Consider the following 27853-nt stretch of genomic DNA (forward strand, 5'->3'; position numbering starts at 1 on the left):
TTAAAACACAGCTGCAGGGCCAGGGTTGCCACCCCTGTGTTAAAAAGACCTCATTATTAATAGAGATCAGCTCAGGTTCGGACTGAACCCAGTACGCACCTGACCTCCCTCAAACCTGGAAGGAGCTTCTCCTGAACACAGAAGGACGCTACTTCCATGCTGCCCAATAACCTTATATGTCTACATGCCTATATTTCATAAATTACTTTTATCTAGGGGTGCGGAAATTAACGATTAATCTGTCGATTAATCGTTAATTTCTTTGATCGATCAAAATTATTTTGATCGATCAAAGTACTCACCTCTCCGCCGGCTTCCGGGTCTTCCGTCGGAGATCCAGTGACGTCACGGACATCGACGTCACCGGACTCCTCCCCCCCTCCCACGAGTGGCTATGTCGGCTAACGAAGGGAAGGGGGGAGGAGTCGGGTGATGTAGTTGTTGATGGGTAACGAAGGGAAGGAGGGAGGAGTCAGTTGACGTTGATGTCCGTGACATCACCGGACTCCTCCCCCTTCCCTTCGTTACCTGAACGGAATCACTTTGGCCGGTGAGTCTCCTGGTTCATGAGTGCATCGGATGTGAAATGTATGTATGTTGAATGGCGGCTGATATATTGCCTGAGGCTGCCGCCATTCAACATACATTCTGGACATCCTGATCCTCCTCACAGGCCGGTTCACATCTGGTTCCCAGACCCACATAAGTAAGTACATTATACATATATATGTATTGTTCCTGTCACCTTCCCTGATATGTTTGGTCCAGGCAGTCAGCTGACCTAGTTTTGCGCCCTCTTGTTGTTCTAACAAGGCTGGTTAGACCCCACAGAGCCCTGCTACCCTGGTGAGGCCCCCTCAAAGCTCTGGTGAGACCCCCCTCTGTATGTGCGTTATAATTAATCGAAATTAGTCGATTAATCGATTTTAAAAAATTTGATTAATCGAACAGGAAAATTTTAATAATTACCAGCCCTACTTTTATCTAATAAGACTATGTGGCCATATTAGGTACAGGTGAAACTCGAATAATTAGAATATCATGCAAAAGTAATGGCAGTAAGTGCTGCAAAAGGGGCCCAAACCAAGTACTGAGTACATATGCATGCTTGTACTTTTCAGAGGTCCGATATTGTTCTATGTACAATCCTTGTTTTATTGATTGCATGTAATAATCTACTTTTTTGAGATTGTGGATTTGGGGTTCTTGGGGTTTTCATGAGCTGTAAGCCATAATCATCACAATTATGACAAATCACGACTTGAATTATCTTGCTTTGCATGTAATGAGTCTATCTCATATATTAGTTTCAACTTTTAAGTTGCATTAGTGAAATAAATGAACTTTGCACAATATTCTAATTATTCGAGTTTCACCTGTATATGACATCAGCACAAGTATCCACCCCTTTGTTCACATACAGCTGCAGGGCCCGAAGCTAATTGGGTGGAAGTGGCAATGGCACTTTGTTGCTCGGAGGAGCTCAGGTTTGGTCCAGGTTCTGCCCACACCTGAGCTCATTCCTGATTATTAGTCTCAGCTGTGCACAGGCCTTTATATACTGTATGTGAGCTGGCTGGTGCTTGGTGCTCAGAGCTCTTTGTTTCTCTATGAGATGGACTTGTAAAGCCCTCCTGCATCAAAACTGTGTTTGTTTTTTGCTGCCTTACTGAAAAAAAGAACGGGTGCTTGCAGTGATCATTCGTGGGTGGGGGGATGTTCTCATTAAATGGTTGTTTGGGGGGAGGGTTTGGGTGCTGTCAGTTAATGGTTCTGGAAAAGGGGGGTTGCTGCTGTCAGTGAATGGTGTGGGGATGTTCTAATTGAACCAGTGTCCTGCCCAGTTCACTGATGTCACTGGTTGCCAGAATCCCACTTAGCGCCTGGCAACTGGTGATGTCAGCGAGCTGGGCGGGAAGTCAGACATAGCATCACAGGTGGCTAAGAGCTTTTAGCAACCTGGGACACTGTGGCTGCCAGTTAATGAGATGCTGCCTAAGACAAGCGTCTCAGGCTGCCTCATTATAGGGAGGCCCTGCCTGTATAATAATAATAATAATATTTTGTCTGTATCATTGGAGATCCATAAACGTATGTGAGCAGCGGCGATCACAACTGCATACGCACAGCGCCATCTAGTGTCCAAAAAGGACGGGTGCACATCTAGGTTGATGTCGGGGGTGCTGCATTTCACTGTGACAATTGGCGTACAGGACGCCTTCCTTGGTGTGTATATTGATGTGGAGCATGCTGGTGATTTTTGTCCTCCAGAAGTTTTAATAACGCTTTGCTGTCTTTCCTTCCCTTGGCCTGGCTAAGCAGTGAAATGCTGGGAGAGCGGCCACTGCCCAATGAAGAGGGGCCTGCTACTCTCCAATCACAGCATGCTTTACATCCTCCTATGTATCCTCAGTCAATGCTCCAGCAGCAAGCTCACCGTGCAGAGAATCCCAGCTCCCAGTGACGATCAAGATACAGCCAAGGATTCAGTGACTCAGGAATAAGATGCTTCATGTCTCCAAACACAAGACTACCCCATTGTCAATGGATGCTTTAAGCTTGACAACACATTCTGTATACGTAGTAAGAAGCTAATCAGGCTCCGGGGAGCATCCTCCTCCATATTAAAGCTGATTGTGCAGCTGTCTACGTGCACATCGTGAAATAGGTAGGTTCTTATCATCATCTCCTCTTCCCATAATCTTCATTCATCACCTTTACCCATGGCCTTAATGACTAAGCTTCAAGGTAGGGACCAGTAAAGCACAATGCATGCTTAGGACATCATGCTGAGTTGCCTGTGCCACATGTAGACTGAGATCAGTGGACACTGGATAATAATTCTGCCTCAATCTGACCCCTGCCTATCCTGTGTAGTATTGTGTGTTTTTGTCAGTCTATTTTTTATTATTGTTTCCTATTGATGTCATAGTTTATAAATGCACATCTATTTATATATAAGAGTCACCTTCCAGAGAAGTGGTTATTTAAACAATTTTTTTTACTGTTGTTTGTCTGTACAGCTTGCTGATTAGAGAATAAAGCATTTTAATATATGCGACAGTTTAAACTCGCCATCTGTTCAGCGCAATCACCCAGTTGGTCTCTCTGTAGCGCAGATAAATAGGGCTTTCAGCATGACAGTATAGGGTTTGGTAATGATCAGTAATATATCACAACTGGAATATTATACGTCAAGGATCTTGTGGAAAATATGTTTATTTTGATGGGTCGCTAACATTGTTGACATTGTACCGTGCATGCTCTGCTGCAGTGTGTAGTGCAGGAGCTGGCTGCAACAAAAGGACATAACCCTGATCTTTCAGGTATCTATTGTGACAACATCACTATACTTTCCCTTTTGACATTTAATTTTCTGGGTGGTTACACCTAAATGGCAGACACGTGGGTTGGATGTGGTCCAAAGCTTTGATTGGGTTTCCATTCTCTTCCTTGAATAGTGTGTTTTTATAAACATTGCAGCTACATGCCCAATACCACTTCTAATGTATAAAAGCTAGTATACATAAATAAAAGAATGGAATGCAAAACAGGGCTGTGCCCTACAGTCTCCAGTCAAGTGTTTGGTTTCATTCTGTAAAGAGTAACAGGAAAATAATTGTTTCTGAATGGTTGGTATGGGCAACATCTTCAATTTGTTATTTCTGAATGGTTGGTATGCTAAACATCTTCAGATTGTTGTCTGAATGCTTGGCCTGGGCAACATCTTCAATTTGTTGTGTCTGAATGCTTGGCCCTGGCAACATCTTCAATTTGTTGTTTCCGAATGCTCGGCCTGGGCAACATCTTCAATTTGTTGTTTCCGAATGCTCGGCCTGGGCAACATCTTCAATTTGTTGTTTCCGAATGGTTGGTATGGGGAGCATCTTCAAACTGTTGTTTCTGAATGGATGGTATGAAGGACATCTTCAGATTGTTGCGATGGCCCATTTTTTTGACAGGCTTTCATGTGTATTTTCATAGATTGAAAAGCTCACTTAAAGTATAGTAGAAAAATGTAGGTTACAGTTGTGTAGGTTGGATGCTGCAGTTTTGGTGGAGTTTCCATTGTGTGTAATAAAAGGTGCCCTAAAAAACCTTCTGATCTCTTCAAATGTATTTTGAATGTCGTGGACCATGATTTTAAAAGGTGATCTATACTAAGAATGCTTCCATTGCTGACATTGAAAATATTAGTTCTCTGGCAGTCTTGCTTTGAGTCATTGACCAAAAACATTTATCCAGATCATTGCACACTAGACGTGTGTGTGTGAGAGCGAACTCATGCCAAATGGGTTTGGCGCAAATCCAGTTTGCCTGAGTTAACCCAAGCCCACTCAAAACTCTTGACCACCACCCCCTTCTCCTGACCCAATCAGTGTTGGCAGTTACGGAGGGGCATACCCTGCCCCTTTGTGACATATAGCTGTGAGGTGGGGAATCCTGCTGACAGCCTAAATTCAACCAGTGTTGGGCCCTGTTGGGTCCCCCCCTCCCCATTTGACAAAAGTTATTTTTCAGTCAACTTCTATTGAATGAGCCGATCCAAAAGATTTCAGCTTAACAGTGACTGCAGACAGTCAGCTGTATTCACTGGGTATTCTGACAGCGGCAGACCTGCTGCCATCGGAATGCAATAGACTGGCATGGGGGAATAATGAGTGTATGGTCACCTTAACTCTGTCCAGAGGTTGCAGGTGTGTTGTAAATCTGCCTGTAGCATGCCTGTACAAATCAATGACGGGCTGGCTGGAGCCACGGCTGCACGGGTATATACTCAAATCCCATTGTCATCATGGGTACCAGGACTTGTGTACTGCCAAGGAACAAAGAGCGTCTGAGATCAGGTCAGTGCATAAGCCCAGGTACACATGTAAACAATGGGATTTGCATATATACCCTTCAGCCAGCCTGTCATTCATTTCTTCAGGCTGGCTGCACAGAGCAGTACGGCACACCTATGTTTTTGACTTCTCTGATCTGCATGCTTGTTCTAGGTCAGAAATTATTGAAGCCAGGTGATAAACATTTTTCAGAAGGAGGTTGGCTAGGAAAATTCTCAGCTCATATCTTATTCCCATTCTTGAGATCAGTGATTAGCGCAGTGCCAGTGGCTGTGTCTCACAACAGAATAATAGGCTAATCATGCCATTGCGCTGTGCGTTGGACCATCAGCTTGTAGTTCTCAGGAGAGCACAGCGTGGGGTGACATGCTCTTGCTGGAAGACAATGCAGTAGCAGAGTTGTTGAATTATATAGTTTATACTAAATGATATAGCTAAATTATATAGCTACATACTAAATTATATCATTTGTCTTTACATCTACATTAAAGAGGAAGTTACATTTTTAAATAAAGAATTGCCGATCGGCAATCTTTCTAAGACAGTAGACACTAGGTAAGTCTCTTCTGCCATGCAAGCTTTGGTGCCTGTCTGCAATTTTTTTTGCCTGTACAATGAGCCGGGCATGCGCAGCCCAGTGAACAGGCTCAGCATGACAAGATGGAGTTTGGGCTGCATCCAACTAATTGATCGATAATGAGAACAGTTGTCAACTAGTCTCATTATTGATTAGTTGGTTGGATCCCCTAGCTCTCTCCTCCACACTGGGAGGAGGGCACAACAAGCAATGGGCGGGTGCAATAGCCACCCTGCTATTGCAATGTGAAATGGCCAATAGCAGGCTGGCTATTGCACCCACCCACTACCTGTCGTATTTACATTCAGCTGCCGTCTGCAGAATCTTGCCACTGGCAGCTGTCATTTCCTGGCTGAAGCTATTCAAGCGCCATATGCTTACAATACAAATATAAAAAAATAATTATAAAAAGCTGGGAAAAAAGTCCTTTTCGGTTTCGACCTGACAAATTGTGCTGCGGGAGGTGCGCTGCAGTGCCATTTCAATGGCACCACAAACCTACCTCCCACCCACAGTGTGATCGCCCACACTGGAATGCACGGTACCACGATGCCGTACGTTCCAGTGCAGTATGATTGCAAAAAAAATTGTGTATGCAGTTTTATTGCGCAATAAACTTTATGTTTGTAACACTGCATTTGTGTATGTTATAAATTAAGGATGGTATTTAAGTTTTTATCCGATTCATCGAAAAAATAAATCGGCCAACTAATTAATTATGAAACTAGTTATTAGTTGCACCCCTAGATGTAGTAACTCCCCTGTGCATATGCAGAAGCAAAGTCATCAGGGTCTGGCCAATCAAGCAGTCAAAGAATCAGAGCCTGGATGAACATGGAAGCGCCTGTGAGAGAAGAGCGCAGCGTTGGAGGGATTGCTTTTGCAGTTAAGTCTGCCATAATGTGCTATAATGTGCTGTGCATTTGAGTAACACTTCTGCTTTCAGTACTAGCTTTTGTTTACTGGGCGCGGTAATAGGAAATCATTTTTCTGGACAGAAGAGGATGTGAAAAGAATGACATTGAATCTCATAGTGTTCTATAAATGATCCGACTTATTTAAGGAGAGCTTTTCACTCACCTCATAGTTCTAGCCGACATGTGACAATGAGACTGTCACAGGTCGGCTCAGTAGATCGGGAAGTGAGCGAACACATACCGACGTTCGCTCACCTCTCGATCCTGTCACGGCTCTCTGCCGTGACAGGGGAGGGGCTGGATTCCCCGCTCCGATCTTCCAGCGCTGACTGGCGGAGCGGGTACAGGGGGGCGGGGGAGGGACCTCTAGATAGGCAGAGCCAGCTGTCACTCATGCAGCTGGGCGGATCCAGACATAATTGTCGGGATCCGCTTCAGCTGCGGTGTCTCAGTATACCGCAAGCTGTAGCTCGTGGTATACTGAGCTTAGGGTGACGGGAGGACGCTGGTTTGTGTCCTCCTGGTTTGTGTCCTCCCGTTACCCTAAGGAGAACTATGGGGAAAAGTCTTAACCCCATAGTTCTCCTTTTAATAAGACAGTGAAGGGAAGTGCATACATGATACTACAATAACAATAGAAACAAACCAGAATGCATCTTGTACTCACCTGACATCAGTAAAGTGAATTCTGAGTGCTATGTGTTACTGCGTTTTGCATTCAGCAATTTGTGTCTTGTACCATTTACTGAAAAACCTGATAAATTCTGATGCAAGAACTGATGAAACAAGCATAGTGTGTATGGTTGGGAATATGTTTAGGTTATTTATGGCTTTCCATCTGCAGGGTGTGCTTGGATATGCATGGGGTAAAAGTCAACCTGTACTGCACCTAAGCTATCACTGTCTGTACACATATTCCCAGAATTGCGAGCACTGTTCATCAGTAGTGTTCGAGACCAGTGCTCACAACCTTTTTATCGCCGCGGACCGGTCAACGTTTAATAATTTTACCGTGGCCCGCTGAGGGGGAGCAGGCAATGTTTTGCCACACTTCCCGATCGCACTGCGGCGGGAAGGCGAAGCAGTGCCATTGAATTCAATGCACTGCCACGCCCCAGAACGCAGGGGGAAGTTTTGTGAGCGATTGTGGTGCGTTCCAGCAGCTGCCACTCTGGAACGCATCACAATTGGTGTGAACAAGCCCTTAGACACTGAATTCCTTTTTTTTTCCTACCCTGTATTTTTTATATATTGTACAAAGTGCAGGTCCGGGGGTTGGGGACCACTGTCCTATGTGATCAAAGTAGATAGATATTAATTAAGTGTCTCGTTTAGGAACCTATAAGTGATGTATCTCTGTAATAAAAAGATATATGTAATCTCCATGATTTGTTTGTGAAAAAATTCCAATAAAAAAGTTTTATAAAAACAACAAAAAAGTCTCTGTGGTGTACTTTTTTTGTTGTTTTTATAAAACTTTTTTATTGGAATTTTTTCACAAACAAATCATGGAGATTACATCTTTTTATTACAGAGATACATCACTTATAGGTTCCTAAACGAGACACTTAATAAAAAAAACTACTATTGCACCTGCAATCAGCCAACTTAGATTTACACAGGTCTGCCAAAAAATTACCATTGGAGATGAGATTTTGTGTCAAAACAGACGCACAATTAAGAAGTGGTCAGGGGCAGGTTTTATTCCGTAGCAGTACTACTTTAGAGCAGCTGAGTGGGGAATTTCTGACTGAGGCTACCTAATTCTAATAAATCTGTCTCATAATTTGGCTCACTGCCCCAGTTTATCATTGCCTTGCTGTGTAATAGAATTGATCCATGTCTTCTAATGTGTTCCATGCATTGTGGTAATGCACGGTACCACTATTGCATACGACATTTAAAATACATGAGTCCAGTTGCGTTTGCAGCTCATTTCTAAACACATCTGGAAGCATGTAATGCTTTTCTATGGCTGAATGCACACCCAGACATTCAGCAGCGTCTAGATGCATTGAGTCTAGCTGAGTTTACACAAACAAGCATTTTCTGTGTCCCGGGACTGTTTAGCCTGGTTTTACGCGGCTAAATGCGGCTAAATGCATCTAAGCCCAGGAACAGGAAAACGTAATCTGGGAAGCATAAAAGTTGTTTATATGCAGATAACTTCTCTTTTGTTTAACACAGACGGCCCATGTGCAGGAGGCCTAAAGCATCATGAGAAGAACAGAAGCCCAATATCCTTTCATAGATGCTTATTTGCACTAATAGTGTTGTTTTCTCTATCGTCCGATTAGGTCTTCTTTAGTTTGTTAGGAACTTTTTCTTTTTTCAACTGAGAAAGGTTTTTCTGTGCAGGGTTTAACCATTTAACCCTCACACCTTTAATACCTCTTATGGACTAGAGCAAATTTCTGATGTGGGCCCTTTGATTCAGTGATAACTTTCTTATTTTTTTTCTGCACAAACAAGGCTTTGCTTTTTCAATATTGCCCTTCTAATATTATCATATTTTCTATGCAAACTATAAACAAAAAATACAACAAAATAAAATATTTTAGTTTTCTAGTTTGGCCAATGTTTATGTTTAAATAACTTCCTAAAGTAAAACAGTTTTATTAGAACAAATTGTATTGTACAATTTGTCCCATTTGTAATGACTCTCAAATCAAGTTTGTGTTGTAAAGTATTATTCAGGATTTATATATTGCCCACAGAAACTTACAATATAAGGAGGACATTACAATTACAATACAAATCAAGACAAGTAGGGCCCTGCCCGTGAGCAGCATTGTGAAGTTATTTACACATGAAACAAAGTTTTTTTTTTTTTGTTTGCTTCGTTGTAAAGTAACAACAAACGAACAATGGGTTTCAGGGCCTGTTTGCACTTCTGCGTCGTAAGATCTAACTAGATCATTTGCATATGCTGGACCTGTCTCTAAAGCTACCAGTCAGATACTTGCTGCGTTGGAAGTTTGAAACGGGCCAATTATTACTCCAGTTTTAAAAAATCAGCTCCATTGTGAGAAGAGGTAGGAGGATCTTTAAAAATGTCTTGAACACAGGTGGGCAACTTCAGCCTTCCAACTCTTGTGGACCTAGAAATCCCACGAGGCATTACAAGACTAAAACTGGCCATACACCTATAGATTCCCTGCAGATTTCCTATGGTCAGATGGAAAAAGTGTAACAGATTCCTCCATCTACGCTAAACTGTGTGGATGGAGGAATCTCTCACTGGGCCAAGCTTCAGTATCTTGCTCTCAAAATATCTTGGTCTCAAAATATCTGACCAATGCCTGCATCCAATTAGATTTTTCAGGCATTTTGAGAGCCAGCGGGCTCTGAAGCCTGGCCCAGTGGGAGATTCCTCCATCCATACAGCCTAGTGTAGCTAGAGGAATCTGTTGCACTTTTTCCATGTGCCCATATAAAATCTGCAGATAATCCATATGTGTAAGGCCAACTTAACAGTTACAGGCATGACTCCTAGAGGCATGTTGATCTTTGTAGTTAAAGCACATAAAGGAGTTACATAGTTACATAGTATTTGAGGTTGAATAAAGACATAAGTCCATCAAGTCCAACCTATTGCTGATGTGTGCGTATGTATACAGTAAAATAGCAAAAAGTTTTCCTGGCACACTCGCAAGCTAGCATGTAAAAAAACTTGTCTCACACTAAGGTTAAAAACAGAGGTTTGGATACACGTATACACACACATATACTGTATATATATGCCACTTTTTCAGGCCCAAGTACAAGTACTTCCCCACATGTACTTGCCGATACCAATTACCGATACTTTTTCTTAAAGGGACAGGTGACTTTAAATGATCCATAGTACAACTACATGTTCTGTACTATGGATCATGATTTAACCTATTCATGTTAGCAGGGCAGAATTGTAAATCTATTGCTGGAGTGTAGTGGAGGTGTGTGCTGTATATATGTACTACATATATGTACTACATATACATTACACACGTCCAGTACACTATAGTAATAGATTTACAGCCAGCCCCGTCACAGCTTCCCTCACAGTTTCACTCCGATCCCTGTTGCCTCACGCAGTGCCTCTCGTAGTCGGCGCTGGGCAGGATCGCTGCACCGCATCTCGGTGCTCAGCTTGTGGGAGGCGCTCACAATTCTGCCCTGCTAACATGAATGGGTTAAATCATGATCCATAGTACATATACAGCACATACATCCAACACTGCAGTAATAGAGTTACAATTATCCCCTGCTAACATGAATAGGTTAAATCATGATCCATAGTACATAACAGTACATAACATGTAGTTGTACTATGGATCATTTAACCCATTCATGCTAGCAGGGGATCATTGTAAATCTATTGCTGCAATGTACGGGATATTTGTGCTGTATATGTACAGTACATACAGATATACAATTTTGCCCTGCTAACATGAATGGGTTAAATCATGATCCAAAACTCTGCAGCATAATAGTGTCCCGCCCTCACTCACTGTGCCGGAGAGAGCTGCTATGAGTCAGCGCTGGTCCAGGTGGGGTCCTAATTTAGCTGGCTCAGAGGTGCCAGCCAGCTAAATTAGAATCCCACCTGTAGCTCCTCTCACCGGACCAGCGCTGACTCGATTCCGATGCTTGCATCGGTATCGGGACATCCCTAAAATATATATATAGATATATATCTATCTATATATACATATACATACATACATACATACACACACACCCACAGGTCCTTGTATCAGTTCATTCTTAAGTGTATCTGTACCCCTGTAAGTTATGGTTTCTCAGGAAATCGTCCAAAAGCTTCTTGAATGATTCCACATTCTTAGCTGTGATCACTGCCTCTTGATATTTTGTATAACAAAAAGTTGAAAATATTTATTTCCCACTATTCTTTTCATTTATATAAAAAAAATTAAATAAATAAAAACCAGCGGCGATCAAATAGCGCCAAAAGAAAGCTCTATTTGGGTAAAAAAATAGGCGCCCGTGGGAAAGTCTTTCATTAGCGCCCCCCACAAATCAATCCATAGTTCAATGCTCTAGACAAACTGTTCCCTTGCCTATGTTTTCCCTTACTGATCCACCTTCAAATCCCCTCATTCTCCAGTGCTGCTTTGTTAATTTAGGAGCCACTTCTGGGCTTGTTTCAATTTTCAAGACATTGCCCCTTCTAATCTGTCATGGAGGAAAGACTTGAGTGATTTCAAGCCTACACTCATTGAAAAATGAAAAGAATATGGCGCCACAACAAAACTGCTAAGAGAGGGCTGCCCACCAAAAGTCACAGACCAGACAAGGAGGGCATTCATCAGAGAGGCAACGAAGATAACCCTAAGGGAGCTGCAAACCTCCACAGCAGCGATTGGATTATCTGTCGATAGGACCACTTTAAGCCATACACTCCAATAAGCTGGCCTTCATGGAAGAGTGGTCAGAAAAAAAGCCATTGCTTAAAAAAAAAAAATAAGCAAACCCATTTGCTGTTCACCAAAATCATGTGGGAGACTCCCCAAACATATGGAAGAAGGTCAGATGAAACTATAGCTTTTTGGCCTTCAAGGAAAACGCTATGTCTGGTGCAAACTTAAGACTTCATCACCCCGAGAACATCATCCCCACAATGAAGCATGGTGGTGGCAGCATCAAGCTGTGGGGATGTTTTCCATTGGCAGGGACTGGTCAGAATTGGAGGAATGATGGATGGAGCTAAAAACAGGGAAATTCTTGGAAAAGCTTTTTCAGTCTGTCTGAGATTTAAACTGGGACTGAGGTTCACCTTCCAGCAGTACAATGACCCTGAGCATACTGCTAAAGCAGCACTCGAGTGGTATAAGGGGAAACATTTAAATGTCTTGGAATGGTCTAGTCAAAGCCCAGACGTCAATCCAATTGAGAATTTGTGGTATGACTTAAAGATTGCTGTACACCAGCAAAACTCATCTAATGGGAAGGGGCTGGAGCAGTTTTGCCTTGAAGAATGAACAAAGATTCCAATGGCTAGATGTGCCAAGCTTATAGGGACGTACCCCAAGAAACTTGCAGCTGTAATTGCTGCAAAAGGGGGCTCTACAAAGTATTGACTTTGGGGACAGAATAGTTATGCACGCTTTTCTGCTTGTCCTAGTTCTTGTTTGTATCGCAATAAAAAATATTTTGCATCTTGAAGGTGGTAGGCATGTTGTGTAAATCAAATGATACAAACCCCCCCCAAAAAATTAATTTTAATTCCAGGTAGTAATGCAACAAAATAAGAAAAATAGGGGGTAAATACTTTTGCGAGCCAATTTATATGGCTATTTAGTGTTGTTACCTCCCTTTGATACATCACACAATTTAAAGGAAAACTTTGGGGTTAAGGCTTTTCCCCATAGTTCTCCTTAGGGTAACGGGAGGACACAAACTAGCGTACTCCCGTCACCCTAAGCTCAGTATATACTGTATACTGAGACGTTCGCGGCGATATGTAACATGTGTAGCGCAATTGTCATTTTTGCGCGCTGGGGCACCTGACGCGTATTTATGTTTATAGGTGCGTAAACGTGGGGGTGGGGGAGTTAAACATTTTGGGGGTTTTTTTTCACTTTTTTTATATGTGACTTTTATTTTAGCCAATGCTGCAGTGCCGTCCGTCCGTTTTTTTACAACGGGCGGACGGTAAGTGGTTAAAGCAGAGGATATTATTGGCATTTCAAGCTTTTTTTCATTACTATTCCACAGGTATGGTTCACTGTCTTCACCATCAGGAAATTCTTTCTGATTTCCAGCAGGTTCATGCATGTATGTAGTCAGGAAGTATCTGCAAAAGATGAAAAAAAAACCCAAAGCTTTGACGATAAAAGCAAGCAATTTATTTACATAATTTGCAGTAATTTATATTACACAAAGCTTTAGCAAACTAAGCAATAGTTATTCTTTTAGGTCTTGCATCTGATTTACCTTGCTAACCAAGTCGCTAAGCTTACTTAATCATGTGACTAAACTAGATTACATTTTCTTCAATGACAATGCTCCACTATGCTGTATGTCCACATTCTATAATCTTCTTTGTTTTCTATCCCCTCCATTATTTTCTATCCCCTCTTTTAAAAAAACTATTTGTGAATCTAAACTAAATAAATAGCAAAGTAGAGAACTAGAACCAAAAAGATATGCATTGAACCTACACATTAGCACTAGAGTAGAGAATCTAATGTTAAACTTTTGACTAGGTGGTTTAGGATGATTGCAATCTCCATGCCATGTGGAGATCCATTTGTCGGAAAGGATGTGGCTAATATGCTACTTTTAGCCTGTCGTGTACCTGATTGGAGACTGAGGGGGCAAGGATAGCCTCCCTTTTGTCTCTGGTCCAGGTGAGACTGGTAGTGGAACAGGTGGCGTGAGTACATCAGAGGTGCACGAGTGAGCTAGTTACAGTTGTTTGAACTGCAGTGCCAGTTCTCATGGCAAGATGACATCACGTGGAGAATTGTAGACAACTGGAGCCCATGGGAATAGATGGCACAGCAGGGTACAACTACAGGTGCCAGATGGAAGATGGCCAAGGTCAGAGCCAGACAATCAAACAAGGTAGGGCAGCAGCTAACGATTATTATCATAATCGATTAGTAAGCCGATTATTGAGTTTGAATAATCGGGTAATCGGATAAAAAAAAAAAGGCTCCAGTGATGGGACTACTAGTTTGTATTGAGATTGTAGTCCATCACGGGAGCAAGCTTGGAGTGGTGGAAGTAAAAAAAAAGTGTGGTGTGCAATATAGTACATTATACAGCGCAATGCAGAATACCAGCAGCTATAGAGGAATACAGCAAATCGCAGCAATAGTATATTATACTATAATGTACTATTGCTGGGATCTGATGTATTCCTCTATAGCTGGTGTTATTGGAGAGGACGGGTATGATGCAGGAATAGAGAGGATGGGTATGATGATGGAATGGGGTGCAGAGGACGGGTATGATGGTGGAATGGAGTGCAGGGATCGAGAGGACGGGTATGATGGTGGAATGGGGTGCAGAGGACGGGTATGATGGTGGAATGGGGTGCAGAGGACAGGGATGATGGTGGGTTGGGGTGCAGGGATGGAGAGGGTGGGTATGATGGTGGAATAGGGTGCAGAGGATGGGTATGATGGTGGAATGGGGTGCAGAGGACAGGTATGATGGTGGATTGGGGTGCACGGTGTCGGGTCCCAGGCTCCAGGGTGCTCGGGACACTTACTGTCTGAACATTCCCTCCATGTCTTCTGCTGAACGGTTCAGCCTGGATGCCAGCTCATCCCCAGCCATAATCTCCGTCCCCCGGCTGAGACCTGTCGCGCTCACATCCCCGTCACCCGTCATGCGATCGCATCGGCCCGGCTAGATGTGAGGGGGGCTGGACCGCGGCGTGGCGTGCGTGTGGAGGCTGGGCTTGAGTGTGGAGCCGCGAACAGTAATAGATAGCCGACTAATCGACGATCAAAACGTTGACAACGTTTTCGATCGCCGATTTTAATCGACTAAATCAAATCTTTAGTTTTAAATCAAATCAAAGTTTTAAATAGCCTGTTTTATGCTGGTACTGGGCATGTAGATACCAGGCGTGCATACATACCATAATGCATGCGCACAAATGCCTGCAGCCGAATGTAGAGGTGCATACCCAGCCCCAGGCCTTTGCAGAGAGCGATGTACTGGTATACACGTGTGCCTGTGCATTTGGACGGACCAAGCTTTCCTGACATTGACACGTGGTAATGTTACAATTATTTGCATGTACCGCGCTTTACTGGTACCAAGGCAGATCTGTATATCCTTGCAAGCTCTGTGTATATCCAAAGGCCACATATACATGAGCAATAGAAACAGAAACCGAGGACAGTTAATAGTGCAGATAAAACCACTTTAGTAAATATGAAATAGTAAAAAATGTATTTACAATGACGTGACTTGATAAGGACACTGATTATCCTGATCAAGTCACTTCACTGTAAAACAATTTTTACGATTTTACATTTCCTAAAGTGGTTTTAGTTGCAGTGCACTATCCAGTGCGCCCTGTTTCTGCTTCTACATTTGGAAGTAGTGCCTGCTCATTTAAAATTATTGTAAAAAAGTGTTTAATTATTAGAAGATCTGACCCAGTAATTAGTTTCTAAGGATATGTGGTTGATATTATTTCATTATACAGACCACCCATCAGACCACTTCAAAGGTTCTATTATACCGCACATTAACAAAACAAAAAAAAGTATAACATGGTCTGTTATACTTCACCTCTTTCTGTAAAAAGCTTGATTTGTAAATACTATATTTTTTTTATTTTGGATAGAGTAAGAGAGGGTCAAGTTGTTTTCCCATCTGTGTCTTACTGGGGAGATTTCCCTTTATTTCCTGTCCAATAGTCACAACAGGAAGGTAGATGAAATCCAGGGTCACCAGAACTAGTGTCCCCATTATGGCCACTAGATGGAGCTAAGGAGCATTGGAAATTCCTACGCTCCTCAGCTCTATCGAGTGGCCATTATGTGGTGTGGATCTATAACAGACATTTGCAAAGGGAACAGCACTGCGAACATTTTTTAAATACATCCTTATATCTGATTTGGCCTATGGTGTTGTACTTTAAACTATTTGAGAAATATACATCTCTATTGCTGCATCTTCTGATTTCTTCCTCTCACAGTTATTCCATATGACCGGAGAAGCCAACCTCAGCACTCCAGCTGCTGTGGAACTATAAGTCCCATGAGGTATTGCAAGACTCCAACAGTCACATATATGACTCACAGGGGTATGGCATGATTGCACATGTAGTTTCACCACAGGGGGAGCTCTGAGTTTGCCTACCCCTACTGAATGCAGTGTGAATCCCAGTTCTTTAACTACTGTGTTTTGCCCTTCACCATCTTAATTGAGCAGTCTGAATTTTAAGGCACTGTATGTAGGTCAGCCCTGACTTGAAACATAATCTAGATTTTTTATATTGTCCATTAGTGTCATGCGTTCACATTTTCAAATCAATAATGTAAACCTTTCTCCTCTTTGTACCTTACCTCTTATTTCTAGTCTTGTGCTTTCTGTGTGATCCTATGGTGTTACCTAATCATTGTACAATATAAATAGTTTCTCTTTTTGCATATTTAGTAAAACAAGTGATATTTTTCACCATCAATGTCACAATATGTGGAAATTGTATTTATAGTATATTTAAAATCGATAAAATGGATTGTGTTCATATTGACAAATATCTCCAAGGACTAGAAGCCGGCTTTAAAAACCTAGTTGCCAGCACCATGGAACCTGCATATGACTCCACACACATACCCCTTTTGTATCAACTTATTTTCAGTAATAATTATGAAATTAAACAAATACACTGTCTGTCAAAAAAGTCACCACCTGGATTTAGATAAGTAAATGGGTAAGAGCCTTCCACTGGATAATACGTCTAGGCACAGCAACGTTATGCGGCCAAAAAAAGTTCACGTGCCTGACTGTACTGAATGACCAGGTTTTTCCATCAATGGACTTTTTCTTCCCTGATGGCATGGGCATATTCCACTATGACAATGCCAGGATTCATCATGCACAGATGGTGAAAGAGTGGTTCAGGGAGCATGATACATTATTTTCACATATGGATTGGCCACCTCAGAGTACAGACCTTGACCCCATGGAGAATCTTTGGGATGTGCTGGAGAAGACCTTACACAGTGGTCCGACTCTCACTTCATCACTACAAGATCTTGGTGAAAAATTAATGCAACTCAGGATGGAAATAAATGCTGTGACATTGCATAAGCTTATCGAAACGATGCCATGGTGAATGAGTTCCGTAAATCAAAGCTTAAGGCGGACCAATAAAATATTAGTGTGCAACTTCCTTTTTTTTGACAGGCAGTGTGTGTGTATGTGTGTGTGTAATAAATAAATATATATATATATATTTATTAATGAAAATTGTATACTTACCTACCGGTAATTTTCCTTTCCTGACGCCAATACATGGCAGCATACGAATGGGTATGGCTCCGCCCCTTCACAGGGCCAGTTATACTATAAATTAAAACACGCCTCCCAAGGCAGCCATTCTCGTAACAAGTACTCAATGCGAAAGTCATGGGAAGGACCCGTATGCTACCATGTATTGGCGCAAGGAAAGGAAAATTACCGACAGGCAAGTATACAATATTCTGTTTTCCTGACTCCAACATGGCAGCATACGAATGGGACACAGCGATCACAACCATGGAGGGTAATGCTGAGATATTTATTTATTTGTACCACTGTTAAACACATTCAGAACCAAACTTCACCATGGACAAGACTCCCAGATAGACCCTGTAATGGGACAGGAAGATGGACCAGGTTACTGCCTTCCAGAATAACTTTGGAGGTACACTGCTAAATTCTATTCATAAGGATGACCTCCTTCGGAAGAGCGAACCCAGAGATTAATCTGTGGCTCCATCTTCTTGACCAGCCACAATGCATGTGACCTAATGGATGCAGCGAGACCTTTACTGATACTGCCAGAAAGATGAACAGATCGACCTGACAGAAAAGGTAACCTCAATGTACTTTCCTCAGCATAACAGCAACATTTAAGGCAAGAGCTGAAACAAAACTTTATCCTGGAATATTGACCGCAATGATGTGCTATTTAGATAGAAGGATCCTCCAACCATTGGATGCCGGGAGAGAGATCTAGTATTACTCTGTCTGGGAAATGGTAGCAATAAGGTAAGATAAGCTTGACTATCCAAGACCCTCCTCCCTGAGGGGATTGCTGTAAGAGATACTATTTTACATGTTACTGTCCATACTGAGTAAGAGTGATCTAGACGAAGTCAAGAAGGAAGAACATCCAGCAAAGTTTGTAAATACTAAGGGAAAAGAAGCGACTTTCCTGAAGAGTAAATTTATTATATTATATCAATTAATGAGCTGCCCATTGTGTCCCAGAGGATGCGGATAGAGGGTACTGACACCCAAGTACATATTGCCTGCCTGAAGAAAGTCCAATGTATCTATCATGGCAAAGAGAAGAGAGACAAAACTTTTTGAGCTTACGAAGTCTATGAACTTATTATTCCACACTGTAGAATATGTGACATATAGTAGGTGCTCTAGCTTTCAACAAACACTCAATGACTGAAGAGGAGTAATCCGGGCAAGGCATTCTTTAATTCCTACCTCCAAGCTGCTTAAAGGAGAACTATTAGGTGAGTGAAAATCACTCATCCCCATGGTTCGAGCCGACGTGTGACAATGAAACTGTCACACGTCTGGTCAGTAGATCGGGAAGTGAGCGAACGCATACAGTCGCCCGCTCACTTCTCAATCGGCTCCCTGCAGAGAGCCGTGACTGTCGGTCACGGCTCCCTGCAGGGATTCTCCCCCCTCCCTGCTCCAATCCCCAGCGCTGACTGGAGGAACGGACGGGGCAGGTACAGCTGGATCTGCCTCTAGATCGGCAGAGCCCGCTGTCATTCATGCAACTGGGTAGATCTCATTAGCATTGTTGGGATCCGTCCCGGCTGCGGCATTCTCGGTATACTGTGAGCTGTAGCTCGCGATATACTGAGCTTTGGGTCACGGGAGGATGCTAGTATGTGTCCTCCCGTGATCCATAAGAGAACTATGGGGAAAAACACTTACCCTATAGTACTCTTTTAAGGTAGTTTTGGATGTAGCACCTGCTGCAGAAGGTCTGAATTTTTAGGATGACTAGAAGATTCCAGGGTCAGAGTCCACAAGAGAAGGAAACCTGGAGAGATGGGCCACAGGCAAATGATTGCCATCACCCTACCTGGATAATTGTGGGTCCTATTTAGGAACCTGAAACCATTAAGACTGAAGGAAACACATAAGCATTACAATTTCCACTACTCCTGCCATTATAAAGTTCACTCTTGAGAAGGAGTGTCTGTACACAGGATAAGATCTGGATAACCCACTTGCTGCTCATCCATAGATAACTGCTGGCTAAGAAAACATCCATTGTTGTCCAGGGCTTTGTGGCTTATAGTGTCAGACAAGAAATTCTGAGGAGTTCAGCGCTAAATTCATGATTGGCGGTACCTCCATCAGCAGTAAGCATTTACTACACCTATGAGCAGACACTAAATCTATGGAAAAAATATATCCTATTGTTCATTGAACCAATATGGAGGCTCCTTGGATCTGAAAGGCTCTCTGAACTCCCAAGATGCTGGAGACTTTCTTCCTCAATGGACAGTCACTGACCTTGGACTAAGAGGTTGTTGAAGTGATTTGCACATAAGAATCCATTAGTAACACTATCACTGGATAGGTACATTGATAATGACAGTTGAAATTGGCTCGCTGGCCTCGGCCACAACCACAACCAAAGAATCTCATATTTGGAATCATTCTGATCCTCTGACACAGGGAATGTTTTCTCTGTTGTCTGAAGAATCCTATTGGAAGACTTAGCCTCAAATTTTACTATTTGAATTGATCACGCCAACTTAAGACAATGGGATGCCAAGGAGTAGGATAAAGGGTTGACCTGACACAAACAAAAACACTGAGACCACTTGGCTTTCCTCTTTGGCGATCCCTTTAAATTTGATCAGAGCCGAACTTAAGATGTTCCTGTATACTGCCAGAGTATGAGCATGCTGAACTATTGGCAGGATGCCGCTGCAAATAGTGGAATACTTCAAGCCATGGTCACTCAAGAGGATAGTGACTGGATGCAATATTTGGAAAACTACCTTGGATTGTGGAGAGGCCAAAGGGCAGATAAACAAACTGAAAGTGGAACTTTAGAATGGCAAGAAAAAGACATTTGAGGAAGTATAGGTGCACAGGAACATGAATACACATCTGCCAGGCACAACATCCTATAACCTGTTTATGGCTTAAGTGATTGAATACAAGGATTCCATATGCAGTATCTGGATCCTGATCCATCTGTTTAAAGCGTTCAAAACCAAGACTAGTCTCAAGTCTCCTGGTTTTCCCATTATTATTATTATTATTATTATAATACAGGATTTATATAGCGCCAACAGTTTGTGCAACGCTTTACAATATAAGGAAGACATGACAATTACATTACAATTCAAGACAAGATGGTAAGGAGGGCCCTGCCCGAGAGGGCTTACAATCTAAAAGGGAGAGGCAAGTGATACATGAGGAGGTAGCTGTGTGGGAAAGAATTGTTTGACAACCTGATGGTTGAGGTGGTATAGGCTTCCCCGAAGAGATGAGTTTTTAGAGATCGTCTAAAGGCATTCAGAGTGGGAGTTAGACAGACAGGTTGGGGTAAAGAGTTCCAGAGGATTGGAGAGACTCTAGAGAAGTCCTGGATAGAGTATAATCCCATCGTGTATATAAATATGTGTAAGGATATTGATGTATATTGATTTTTTTGCCATTTTGCACAACTTAAAAAGGTTTTCACCTACCTTATAGAGGAATCACTTTCATTGATTTGATTAATATAATACATAACACATATCACTAATAATTATTACACACATATTGGGATTTGTGCGATACGCAAGGAATGAGGGATAATTACCAATTGAAGTACTAGACCTAATCCTTTTGGCACAAATTGTTATGTTATTGCACGAGGTTAGCATCTTATGCTTAGAGTGGCCTCCACGAATTGATTGATTTTATTTTCATTTTCATTATTGTTTAGTGGTTTACAATCACATCAAGGATATTAGATTTGTAGACGGAATATGAGATTGTGTATAGGTCATCACAGATATAGATCCATTTTTTCTTGAATTGAACGATTAGCGCTGTATATTTGGTAAAACATTAATCTGGACATAGTTGTCTATAGTGCAGCAGCTTTTAATTGACATCTTAGATCCTCCATTGAGCGCAGATTCAAAACTAAAAACACAATGAGGAAAGGAGTTGCAATAGTCAAGACGAGAGATAACGAGTGGATGAGTAGTTTTGCGGTTACATTGGTGAGGAAGGGGCATATTTTGGAGATGTTGCGAAGGTGAAGACGGCAGGATTTGTGATTGGATGTGGGGCAGAAAGGTGAAGTCTGAGTCCAGGATGACACCTAGCACCTTGGCATGGCGGGAGGGATGGATAGTTGTGTTAACAATCTCAAGTTTGGGGGTAGGTGCACGGGCACGAGGAAATATCAAAGAGCTCAGTTTTTGAAAGATTTAGTTTTAAGAAGTGTTGCAACATCCAGACTAATATGTCAGTTAGTAGATTAGTGACACGCAAGGACACTGAGGGGGTGAATTGTGGAGTAGAGAGATAGATTTGAGTGTCATCGGCATAGAGATGGTATTGGAAGCCATGTGAGGTTATTAACTGACCAAGAGAGGTGGTGTAGATAGAAAAAAAGTGGCCTAAGGACTGAGCCTTGGGGGTCACCTACAGAAAGAGGAAGAGGAGGGGAGGAGTTAGATTTGTAGGGGACACTATTTTGACGGCTCCGGACCACAGGCACAATGTGCCCTGTGATCCCGTGCGGACGATCGCATTGCGGCCGGAGGGCGTGGCTACGGCACCATTCACTTCAATGGGCCACCACGCCCCCTTCTGCCCGGCAAAAAATTGAGCCGGCCGCAATGTGATGCAGTGCTTTCAGGCCGGAAAGGCACTGCAACTGGTGTGGATGGGCCCTAAAGGAGCTTTTCTAGGTGGGAGGAGAACCATGATAGAGCAGAGTCTTGTAGGCTAAACGAGTGGAGTTTTTTTGAGGAGGAGCAGGTGGTCCACAGTGTCAAAAGCAGCAGAAAGGTCTAATAGCAAGAGTAAAGAGTAGTGGCCGTTATTTTTAGCAGTTAATAAGTCATTAGTGAGTTTTAGGAGGGCAAAAATAGAGAATAAAAAGCTTTACAATTTTGGATTGGGGAGGTTACGAGACACCATTTGGATATGTGTACATAGAACCTAAAGCTTTGCTTACACCAAGGAACCTTGATGGGAATGAACTGGACTGGAAGATGAGAAGAAAAACCTGACAATGTCTTTCAGGAACCCTTAACAGGGCTAGAGGTGCACCGAAATGGAAATTTCAAAACCAAAACGAAACCAAAATTAAAAAAAATTGTCGGGCCGAAACAAAAAATGTTTTTTATTTTAATTTTTTCAAATTTTTATTTATTTTTTACAAAATTTTTTGTTTTTTTATATTCATTTTTTATTAAATATTTTTATTTTTTACTTTACTTTTAGGGGCTTTGGGGAAATATTAGGGGTCTAAACAGACCCCTGATATTTCCCTTTTAAAATAGAAAAAGAGATTGAGGACACAAAGTCCTCATTCTCTTTTTCTGTATCCCCTGTTATAAATGAACAGGAATCCTCTATGAGTGTTCCTGTTTATTCATAACTTGAGAACATTGTGTGTTTACTATAACCACAATCATGAATGAACAGGAAGTGATGTAGATCACTTCCCATTCATTCATAATTCAGGATACAGTAACCATACTCTGTCCTCAATTATCTACAAACTCTCAGAGATCACTGAGTGTTTGTACTCGCACTCCATCCTGACACGCTGTCACAGGAGGCTGAGCAAGCGGTGTAGGGAGGAGAGCTCAGCCTCCTGTGACATTGCGGGCTGTCTCCGCCCACACACTGATCTGCCGGACTGTGATAGGAGGCTGAGTGGTGTGGGAGGAGAGACGCCGGCCGCTCACAGCGCTCGGCCGGCTGTCACACTTTCTCTCCTCCCCGCTGGGGCACAGAGCAGCGCCCAGCGGGGAGGAAAGAAAGCAGGGATGTGCCGATGTATCGGCAGGAAAATGGCACTTTCAGCATGTAGCCAAAAGTGCAATTTTCGGCCGATTATGTTTCGGCGGCCGATATATAGGTGCATCCCTAAACTGGACCTATGGATCCTGAACAGTATATGCACAAACCTTCATAAGCTCCCAGAACATGAGACCTACTGGGCTAATCTGGCCAGAGGTGTTAAAAATGCAAAAGCATATACCAATGTACTGATAAGTCTTTTGAGCTGTAGATAGCGTTGCAATGAAATGCTAGAATCTGTGTGCATGCCTATCTATGATACACAGGAAGTAATTTTTCTGTTTTCTTCACAATGCCATATTCATACATGTCCTAAGCAAGTAAAACTTAATTCAGCATTTCTCAAGATCTCAGTGCTTCATCTGCACACAACCAACTAGAAGACCCCTCAAAAGGACTTTTATTTCTCTTGCGAGGGAGTAATCTTGGTTTGTTCAAATGAAGAAAGGATGATTGTAAATTCTTCCGTCCCTTGTGACATTAGATATTGGTGTGTGTGTGTGTGTGCTGAAATCTGCACCAACTCAAGGTAACTGCAGTCCCGGATGAGTAATGCAGCATATCCATAGGAGCCTCACTATAAAGTCACTTGCTGTTATCATATCATTCAGAAACTACCATGCCCCTGAGACCTCATTACCAACCAATAGGTCTGCTTCGGTGTTTTTTGGCCATGTATGGACTGCCCTGGCAAGTTAGAGCCATTACTGGCCTATGGGTGCTCCAGAAAAGGATATAAACTTTATATATAAACCTCGTCTTGAATGGGTATATATTCTTCCCAACATATGGCCTTTTTAACTACCCTGATTAGTGGATGAGTAAAGGCCCATGGTAAGGGAATCCTTGCCGGTGAATTATCACCCAAGATGTATGCTGGCAATACTCTATAACCGACTGCCTTAGGGAACCGACTGCCTTAGGGCTAGAGGGGAACTTGTGGATGTAGCTGCTTGACTGGGCTAGTAATTAACAGTTCATAAAGTACTTCCACCTCTATTTAAGGCTTCAGATCTCCACCCTTCTGCCTCTTTATTTACTGCTGCCCCTGCAGGGGAAACTTGGCACAGCATCCTGCCAAATGATTTCAGGCCCAATCAAAGGTTGTACAATTCTTGTGACGCATTCTTGTAGCTTAACTCTAATAGCAGGGTCTTTAATGTGTAGCAGCCTTATCACAGCTTGAAGAGGACCTTTCATCCCAAATGGAGCAGCTTACTCTGCCCTTGGGGAGCAGTGCTGGCAATAGGGCTGGAGAGAGTTATAATCCAGAAGTCCATGCATGTGCACTGTGAGAAGCAGTGGTGGCAAAGGGCTGGAGTGATTTACAATCCATTAACCCTTGCATATGCACGCTGAGGAACAGTGCTGTCAATAGGGCTGAAAAGATTTACAATTCATTATGCCCATGCATATTTTTTTTTTTTTCTTCATACTTCACCTGATAGAATGTAGCTGAACTCTTGGGGAAGGGAGTTAATACCATCTGGGAATTGAACACTTGATCCTACCTTTTACTGTCACAGCTAAGCTGAAGATGATTGATATGATTAAACAGTACCTGTCCGAACCAGCTGGACACTAACAATGCTGTATGAATGGTAGCCACATACTCACCTATGGGGCAATGAAAGGGTTACAGTACAACAGGACTTTGTTAGAACCAGCTATACACTAACAACAATGCTGTATACATAGGACCATGGAAACAAGTACGGAACAGGCAGAATAAGCCTGCAAATGAAGCAACGACTCCATAAACTACATATAATCATTAACAGCGCTAAGGAACCACAGGTGACAGCAAAATGCTCAAATGAAAGGCTCCAAAAGAGTTAAGACACAAGAGTAAAGCTGTCCGAGTTAGCAAACAGCACATTTCTGTAGGATCCAGCTAAAGTGGCAGCAGCCTGCACTCAGCAAGCACCTGCAGGGTTAAAGCACCACAAGCAAGCTAATGGATGCTTTAGGCAAATACCTGCGAGATTCAGCTAAGGCATTAGCAGCACCACAGAACCACATACTTTCCTGCAATGCACCTGTGAGCTTTAAGCACACATGGGAAACTGAATGGATCTACAGACATAAGAACAGATATTCAAAAGATTCGGCCAGAGCAAAGCAGCACTGCAAAGCCATAGAAATAGTAGCACATTCATTTCTTAAACAAACTTTTGAAAGAAAATGGAATGGATTCTACTTGTCATCTTGTCCATGTGTGTGATCATTCCAGTACAGCCATAGTTGCTGATGAGTTTGTCCGGAGTCACAAGACCAGGAGGGCAGGCAAGTGTCTTGAACACGCCGCCATGATGGAGGAAGCATCCAAACATGAAAGGACCCCAAGATACCATTTCCTGCACCCCAAACACTCAAGTCATGGGGGAGGCCTCCTTATAAAATAGGATTTAGCCACCTGAACAAAGGGAACTTCGCAACAGGAGAGGCTGAACATGTGTGGCAGGCCAGAAGAAACCAGCAAGGTGAGGGCAAAAATCAAAAATATATAACCAGCTTGAGCAGTGAGGACAGAAAAGAATGGCTGCCTTGAGAGGCGTGTTTTAATTTATAGTGTAAATGGTCCTGCCATACTCATTCGTATGCTGCCATGTTGTAGTCAGGAACTATATGTATAATATTTATTTTCCCCTCACACACTTTAAAGGCCATTGCACTGACACTTGGATTTATTTAATTGTGCACCGCATTTTGTAAAGTTATACTTGTAAAGTCTCTACTATCAAAAAACTGATGGTCAATTTTTGTGTTTCAGGTTTAGTTACATTTAAAGTACACTGTAGAGCATTTAAAAAGGTATTTTTAACGTAGAATGTTCAATTAAATAGGAAATATGTATTTCTATACATATCCACATATTGCTCTATTTCCAGAAAGCACAGCAATTCTATATTTATCCAGCTTTAAATTGATCAGATTATTTTCAATACAAATTATTGTCCTCGTGAGGGCTTTTTCACACCATATACAGTGCGTTCCAGCGCGGTTACCTGCTGGAACACACTGTATCACATCCCGGCCGGCTTCCTGTGTTCATGGGCGGGAGGGAACGTGGCAGTGCATTTGAAGTCAATGGTACCGCAGCCCCTCCCCTCCGCGCACCAGATCGCACTGGACCGCAACGCAGGCATTAATGTGCCACCCATGGTGTAGTTGTGCCCAAGCATTGCATCCTGAAAAGCTTACATCCGCAGAGCATTGCTGGGAAATCTCATTTGTAATCTCATGAGATCTTAAGGAAAGGCATTTTTCTCCCCTGAGATGATGTGCATGGTCACATGTCCTAGTCGCATGTTCCAGAGTTCCAGTAAGAAAAGGGAGATACTGTGTATTAATCTGCCCTTGGTTAAAATGACCACTGTAAGAAGGATGGGAAAGAAAATAAAAATTAGGCATGCAAAGAATACAAAGCCTACAATTATCTAGAAGTTTGTGTTTTGCAGAATATCATTACTAACCATTTCTATAGTTGTATTTGTTGTTACTTTGAAGATATGGGTAAAGTTCCTCTTTAATAGACCTATGTTAGGTATACAACCAGACAGATATAAAAGAATATGCGGAAGTTTGTATGTCTGCATGAATTGTTTTCTTGCTTGTATACAGCATTAGTATATTTTTTTTTAAACTATGGATGGAGAGGGTAATGGTAAAATCCCGCCAGCTTTTTTTTTTCCTCCCGTTAGGGAAATTGCTCTTCATTTCCTGTTTTGGTAAGACACCATTGAAAATACAAAAACTACATCAACGCAAAGAAAATCCCCTTCTAGACAGTTGTCACCACAGCAGATGTCCCATTAAGAAGATTTCCCTGTGACTCCTGTTCCAGTGACAACTAAAATTTGGGATTTTCTAAAAGTTTTTGTCACTAGGTTTAACCCTTTCCCTGGCACCGACGTAAGGCATATGGCGAAACAAAACTGTTCCCAAATGGCCAGGTCAGTATGCCTTACGTCGGTGGCATTTACAGTTCTGCTATAAGCTCATGGTCACTTTAGCGACCTCGAACTTATATCAGAACTGTTCCCCCGGACAGTCCGCGTTAAAATAATAGCTGTCATCAGCCGCTGTCAAGCCGCTGATGACGGCTATTAAAAATTCCTGGTCCCCCCCCGCCGCCACAGCTGCCGCCGGCCGCTGGCATCTTAAGCCTTCCAGGCAGGGATCTGGGTCTCCATGGATCCCGTTCATCTGGAGCCGTTCCAGGCAGGGATCTGGGTCTCCATGAATCCTGATGATCGAGCGGAATGAGAGAGCAGCCCAGCAGGAAGGAGATCGGAGCCGCTGTCATCCTGTCAGTTTTAGGATGACAGCAGCTGTGTGCGTGGCCGAGCGGAGGATCAGTAAATATCAGTGATATTACCGATCCTCTGTGCAGCACACACGCTTCTTGTTCATTCATCACTTTCTCAATGGGGAGAAGCACTCGCTACAGAGGCTTCTCCCCATACAGAAAAACTGCTTAATAGTAAATATTTTACTATCAACAGTTTCTGAATGAATGCTTTCCATTCATTGAGTGCTGAGGCTGCAGAAAAAGAAATGGACTCAATGCCCTCAATTTCTTTTTCTGTTTCAAAAGGGAAATGTCAGGGGTCTGACCCCAGATATTTCACCGTAGCCCCCCCAATCCCCCCCAACAGTAAAAAAACACAAAAAGGTATACCCAACAATAAAAAAAAAAAAAAAAGGTTAAAAATAAAAATAAAAAACGTGTTAAAAAAAAA

At 42.5% G+C, this 27853-nt stretch overlaps 1 protein-coding gene across 1 annotated transcript in view; it reads left to right on the forward strand.

The window, feature by feature from the left end:
- The first annotated feature begins 2464 nt into the window (after positions 1-2464).
- Positions 2465-27853, forward strand: part of HECW2 (HECT, C2 and WW domain containing E3 ubiquitin protein ligase 2) — a 220675-nt gene continuing 195286 nt past the window's right edge. The window contains exon 1 of the mRNA XM_018562010.1: positions 2465-2668. The gene's annotated coding sequence lies outside the window, so the exon portion shown is untranslated. The remainder of the gene's footprint in view (positions 2669-27853) is intronic.

The sequence above is a fragment of the Nanorana parkeri genome, unplaced genomic scaffold (assembly GCF_000935625.1).
Source record: "Nanorana parkeri isolate BGI_ZX_2015 unplaced genomic scaffold, ASM93562v1 scaffold555, whole genome shotgun sequence".
NCBI lineage: Eukaryota > Metazoa > Chordata > Amphibia > Anura > Dicroglossidae > Nanorana > Nanorana parkeri.